Source organism: Camelina sativa, chromosome 10, assembly GCF_000633955.1.
Source record: "Camelina sativa cultivar DH55 chromosome 10, Cs, whole genome shotgun sequence".
NCBI lineage: Eukaryota > Viridiplantae > Streptophyta > Magnoliopsida > Brassicales > Brassicaceae > Camelina > Camelina sativa.
Window position 1 is genome coordinate 23,092,454 of NC_025694.1, and position 7,206 is coordinate 23,099,659.

The 7,206-nt window shown below is 37.2% G+C and overlaps 1 pseudogene; it reads right to left on the minus strand.

Annotated features, from left to right (window-relative positions):
- The window catches only part of LOC104719652, a 2,598-nt pseudogene extending 1,065 nt beyond the window's left edge, over nucleotides 1-1,533 (minus strand).

Sequence of the window (7,206 nt, forward strand, 5' to 3'; positions counted from 1 at the left end):
TGTACATGTGTGTGTGTTCAGGAACACAGAACCCCTCTAATCTTAAAATCTATGGGTTGAAGGAAAGACTTGTCCTTAGTGCTTTCCATATACTAGAAATATTTTGAAATGCGTTGACAATCTACACATAAATAAGATAGGCAAATAATTCTCAGAGGATTTAAAAAATAGAGATCAGGTTTTTTTTTTTTTTTTTTTTTTTTGGTCAAAAAAGCCAATGATTGTTTAACCTAGCTTATATCACCACATGTGAGTCGTTACTATGCATATACAGAAGATTATTAGAAGAAAAGTACCTTGATGTCGGGACGAAGATGGTTGTGCCACCTCTCTCTACACTGTTTACCAATTCTTCCTTGCAAAATTTTTGCGATTGCTGTCCATTTTTTCATTCCATTACGTTTCACCAATTCCATCAACATCCTATATACGGCCCACCACACGTATATATATTAATTGTAATACAAAATCCTCAGCAATAATAATGATGTGCCATAAAGCAATTATAATACTTTTGTAAGAATTTTAGAATAGAATCGTCAAAAAAAAAAAAAAAATCATAGTAATGGAATGAATTCTTTTTTATCAACAGACTGAATTACCAATTAATTTTTCCATGATACAAAAAAAAAAAAAAATGAAAACTTACTCGTCCTCGGTAGGGGTCCATTGTCCTTTGATATTGCTGCCTTTCTTCTTCTTCTGATCGGTTTTGATAATCACCTGCTCCTCCTGACGCCTGTTAGATGTCTCTTTTGTTACGCTCTTATTGATATCCTCTGGCTCTGACACATTAAATTGTTGAGACTCAACCATGAAATGAACATGGGCTGGCTCGTGACTACCAATGAAAAGCCCTTGATTGTGAGAAATCATATCATCCAACCTAGTGTTCCCTTGAAAATCATGCATATTGTATGATGTACCTTCAGATGTTACAGGGAACGAGGTGTAATAGGTCAGTGGGAGTTTTAAGTTGCTGGTTATTTTATTTTGGAATTCCCCATAAGCATCGGTGTTTGAGTAGGAAGGGTTGCCCATAGATGGATATTTTGAGGGTATTTCAGTTGAAGGAAGTCTGGGAAATAAATGATTTTGATGATCAGAATTTTGGTTTGGAATTGATGAAATCAGATTTTGGTGATAGATGTTAGGAATAACAGTCATAATAGAAGGTTGAGCCCATCCATTACTAGAAGAAAGAGTTAAAGTATCACCAAGAGATTTAAGATGATCATTTTGTTTATAAGATACATCATCAGTATGAAATCGGTGAGAGTTAATGAGATTAGCATGGTAGATGTTCGTCCGCAACCCCATTTTCAACACCAACTTGAACTTTAAGACAATCGAAAAGTCGATTAGTTTTAGATACGGAATCAAGAATTTTTTGGTTGAGATTAGAAAAACAAGAGGAAGAAAAGAGATAAAAAGAAAATTCATTGATCGAAAACTATATACAAATGTAGAAAGGGAAAACCGGAACTTGAGACTCTACAAAGATGAATCCATAAAAGTAATGCACTCCTTAAAGTTGACTAAAAATGTGAACAAATAAATCTTTAGCCATTCATAACAATTGTAGTCAACAAGATTACAAAACTTATTTCATTGAATATATATTTTTGGTAAATTCCGATAAAGTTTCTTAAAAGCTATAATGCAACAAAAAACCATTTACGTGCAATAAATAAAATTCGACAAATAAGGTACTCTTATAAATTAGGATTTCACAAGTAATAGTCTTAATGATAAAATAATCATTTTTTTATGAGTGCGAAGAATGAAGAATCTTGAAATCATTATGGTTTATTAGGAATTTTGGATGTTCCAAAAGAATTTTCTGAATTTTTTAGATATGTGTTAGACATGTAAGTAAGTTTTTAATGGTAAAAGTTTTCTTTTCATAAAAGTTTTTTTTGGATTTGAACCGTTATATATGCTTTATTGATTTTAGCAATGATGTCTATATTTATAAGATGATTTGTGTTGTAAATATATTTTTCTAAATGTTCAGACACGTGCTAGACATGTAAGAAAGTTCTTATGGTAAAAAATTTCTACTTGAACCATTACATACATTTTGTACAAAAACAAAGAACCCTTAGATACACTTTGTTTCATAAAGGTAGATGTACATGTTTAAGTTTAGCACCAATATCTACAAGATGGTCTGTGTAGTATATAATATTAATTCTTTTATTTTAAATTTTCATATTGTTATTTTTTATGTCAGAGAAATGATTTATTTTAACTAGAATGTCTGCTTGATTTTATGAGATATAATTTAATGAAATACCAAAATATTAAATTTGAGTTCCTTCAAAATAATTTTTTTATTTAAAATTTTTTGTGAGGTGTAGGTTAGCAAAAAAATTTTACTTTTTCTTTTTAGTTAATAAAATTATACTAATTTAATACTTTTATATACCTAAAATTTGTAGTATGTTTGGGTTGTGATAATTTTTTAAAGCAATAGATAAAATATGGTGTAAGTGCGAGTGAGGCAAATAAAAGTGCAGAAATAAATGAGACAAGAAGTTTGTTAACGAGGTTTGATTTTTCATACCCCCTCCCCTACCTCTGAGAATAAATTCAGATTTCGATTTCACTAGAAATAGATAGCATAAACAACTAATTTGCAAATGCGTAAATCAAGCACACCATTTTTGAACTGCCACTCTTTTTCTATAATCTGAAATCTTTAGGATAAACTAATCCTAAGCTAAACTCCCCATGAATCTACAATTCACCAAGATAAAATTATAATGGGTTAAGTTGTAACATCCATGTTCCATTTTCGGGATTATGGAGTGGGTGTCGATCGATACCAAACTGGTGTAAGTCGATACCAACATTTCTCAGAGCAGATCGACTTAAGCTAAACGCACGTTTTATTACATTTTAGGTTTGGAAACCATAAGGCTCGGGTATTTAAGTGGAAAAATTGATGACCTGGCTTTGGTTAGTCGTTTTTATCTTGTGCAAAAGAGGGAAAAAATCTAAAGAGTTTCTAAGAGTTTATGAGCCTGTTCTTGGGAGATTATTCCCGTCGTTGGAGATCTGAGCCCGTGAACGTGTTAGGAGCGTGATGTGGTACTGTCTCTCGTCTTGTGTGATCTATTTCTCTATGTTTTGTAAAGGTGAATGCATGACCATGGTTGATCTAAGCTGAGATCTCTTTTTTGGGTGTTTTCTGTGAGTTGTGGATTCATTCCTTGCTTGTTTGTGTGATTTCGTGATTTCTATTGCTTGGTGAGACTTCTGGGGGAACCTTTGGTGAGCTTGGTGCTGTTAGAGGCGGAAATCATAGCTGGAGATAGAAGGAGATCAATGCTCGACATCGGTGTTTGTCAACACCAAGGCGAGGATGGCGCGAGAGCTTTGGTAAGTGTCGGAAGACACCATGTGAAGGTGTTGGTAACCACTGCTAGGGTTTTCGAGGATGTCGAGTAGGTGTCGGTCGGCACCAGTTGACCATTGTCGGTCGACACAAGTTAGCCATTGTCGGTCTACATGATCCTCAACATGCAATGAAAAGGAGGATGGGAAGATTGCCTCACTGAGTATTTGTGCAAATACTCATGCATCTCAATTGTTGTTTGTGGTGCAGATAAAGGCAAAGTGTGATCGTAGATTAAGCCAGTGAAAAGAAAGATGTTCTAGCAGCTTGGTTGTATTTTATGCTTCTGTTAGGTTGCTAGAAAGTAATAATGTTTTCTAGAACGAATGATAGTGTAAAATCCGTGAACCAACTTTGTGGTTTTGGGATAAGTGTTGATCGACATGATACAAGCCTCAGAACCCACCAAGACAAGACTCACAGACTTAGAAGCTTGGGCGGAAGCGATCTGATGGAGAGTAACCGAATTGATGCTGAATCCACAACACCGAAGACTAGAGAATATGATCCAAGGGCTGTTCCTCGCAAGGATCAGAGACTCTACACGAAACCTAAGTTGTTTGATTCCATAAATTACCTAGAACTCGCAAGAACAATGATTTGTTTCAAAACACAAAGTGTTGAAGCATACTGAAATTTCTTATTAATCAAAAAACGTGTCTCTCAAAGTACAAAGTAATAGAGCTTATAAAGAGCTCAAGTACAACTTCTAAATGCTAAAATAAAGAAAGAAATCACAACAATTAATGAAAATCATGATCTTTGGAAACTGAATGAGAATATCGGCCAAATTGGGAAAGTTGTGATGCACCTTGAGTCTTGATAACTTGGGGCCGAAATTGTGGTTTCCTGGGACGTCTAGATACATTCTAGGAAGCTTCTGGATGGTCTTAAGAGTCTCACAAAGGCGCAACACTGAATAAGGAAAAATCCGTTGTGTCATAAAAACAAACAGATCCGAATAAGGAAAGTTTCACTTTAGCTTGATCCGCCTAATCAAGTGAGGTAGGGTGCATCCTCAGATGTGTGGTGAAGTCTCCAAATGATATAGAAGCTCTCCAGGACGCCAAGGGATGATTTGGTTTGAGCCAGTTATGGAAAGATCCATTTTGAGTGGTAATTGACTTGTGGAAAGGTTCCCTGAACCATGTCTTGAACTAGGTCGAAACAAGGGTGGCTTTCTTTGATCTTCCTCCTTAAAATATGAATAGGAGGATATGTGGAAGGATGTTGCCTCGTTAAAAACCTTTCTTGGTAAACTCATTGGGAAAACTCTAGATAAGGGAAAAAGAGTGCAACGGTCCCATTCCAACGATATGATCTTCTGGCTCGTTGAATGTCCACATCACTTCTAGTTCCAGTCGTCAGCTCCAAAGTATGTTTGTTTCTGATTCTTGCACATATCAGAAGGATATCATAGTTCTCCTTAACTGGTATGAGCTGGTTCTCTCCAAAAAGTACTTTAGGCAGTCTATCGGGAAGTTCGTCAGGTTGTACATCAAGAAGTCTGTCACGTAGTACTTCAGCCACTGCTACAGCCGGTTATTCAGCTCCCCTTCTTACATCATCCCCTCCCCCTTGAATGAGTTTCAACCTCGAAACTATTTTATCTGCACCAAGAGAAAGCAAGTTAGCTTTCATGCGGTCTTGGGAACTCTAAAGTCTTACCTTGGTATTGCTTTGTTTGATGGTGGATTGGTGCATCAGGTGGTTCATATTGGAGCAGCATTGAGTGGTAGACTCCTTTTGCAGCATTCAGATATAGTGTAGGCGTGTGGTTCACCACTATAGATACACCATGGGGTGTTAAAATTTGCTCCTTTTTAGCTCCAAAATCTGAAAATGGGGCCTTTTGGTAAAACAAGTGCGGCATATCCTTGTTTGGAGGAAAATAAGTTTGATCAACATAACAACTAAGCCGTGTATTAGCACATACCTTTGATTTTGCTTGCATTGCACGAACTTCTTTTTGGTCTAATGGAGCAAGAGTAAAGTTGCGGTTGTTGAGGCAAAACGAATATTGATTGGTACGCCCGTTAAGTTGGACCTCATGATCATATTGCCAAGGTCTACCAAGTAGAACATGCCCAACTTGCATGGGTGCAACATCACACAAGACTTGATCTTGGTATTTTTCGATAGAAAATGGCACTTCGACTTGTCTTGACACTTTTATCTCCTCTTTGTCAATAAGCCATTTGAGCTTATACGGCCTCGGGTGATTAGTGGTGTTGAGTCCTAGCTTCTCAATAAGAGTAACACTAGCAATATTAGTGCAGGAACCACTATCCACAATTAAGTGACATACCTTATCTTTGATGGTGCAACGAGAATGAAACAAGTTTTCTCTTTGTTCGGGCTCATTCGTTGTTTGTTGGGCTGAGAGTGGTCTTTGTATGACTAGCAGCTCGCCTTCATCGGCATAGATGGTGGTTGCATCGGCTTGCATTTGGTCGACTTCATTTTGTGAGTCATAACCATCGGTGGTGATCACCATGACTCGCTTGTTGGGGCACTCTTTTGCCACATGTCCCCTGCCTTGGCATTTATAACAAATTATTTCATGTGATCTTTGAGGGTTAGAGGACTTACCTTGTTCAGCATGGTGAACATTTGATTTGAAACGAGAATAAAAAACAATGGATTTTCCTTTGTCTATATTTTGCGGAGGTGGTGCTTGAACCGTTGTGGGTTGTGGTTGGCTCCACGAGGTGTCTTTGGCTTTAGTCCGAGGATTTGTCTTCTTTTTGATTTGTTGCTCACGTTGCATAGCGAGGTGTAGAACTTCTTGTAGGGATTGGTAGGGCTGCGTCTCCACTTTGCATTGTATACAATCTTGGAGGCCATCTACAAACTGGGACATGAGAGACTCCTCTGTCTCCTGAAGCTCGAGATGGCTTCTTATGAGTTCAAATTCCTCATAATAGTTTTCTACACTCCTATATTCCTGAAACAAAGCACGAAATTGTTTTAGTAAATCGCGGTAGTAATGAGGTGGTACATACCTTTTGCGAAGCTCAAACTTCATGTCAGGCCAGCGTGTGATTTGCTGGTATCTAAGCCTCCTCTTCTCAGCTACTTCTCTGTCCCACCATGCTAGTGCATGATCCGTGAGACTTGCAACAGCTAGGGCTATCTTTTTTGGCTCCGTGTAGTGATAATACTCAAAGAGGTGCTCCATCCTCTTTTCCCATTCCAAGTAAGATGAGGGATCAATTTTTCCCGCAAAGGTAGGTGCAGTGAGCTTCACTTCAGGTTGTAGGTTTCTCTCATCTTTACGAACACGGTTTCGGTCTCCTTGAGCTCGTCGATTGGGTTGATCAAAGGCCACGTGATTCTGTTGAGGTTCTAAGTCTGGTGGATCCTCTTCTTGATAAGGATCATAGTTGCCTCCTTGAACTTCAGGATGCAGGTTCCTTCCTTGGCCGAGTGGTGGTGCATTTTGGTTCATTTGCTCCAGTTGGGTGAACCGTGTTGACATGGTTGTCATGTTGATATCCATAGTTGTGAGTGTAGTCATGATGGTCTCTAGTGTGATAGGATTTTCGTCACCCATAGTTCCTTGCAAAATTCAAAGATAAACAAGAGAGATCAATAGATATCTGAACTAAGCAAGCCAAACAGCAAAAACTGAGATAGATCAGAACAGAATTCAAATCATAAATAGCAAACGAATTTTAAAAATAACAACAAATTTTTTTATGGGTTTTTAAGACTTTATATAAGCTAAAACAGAAAGAAATTATTTTTTTCTGTTTTTTTTCAATTTTATAAAATTCAGGCAAAATAACAAACGAAAAACA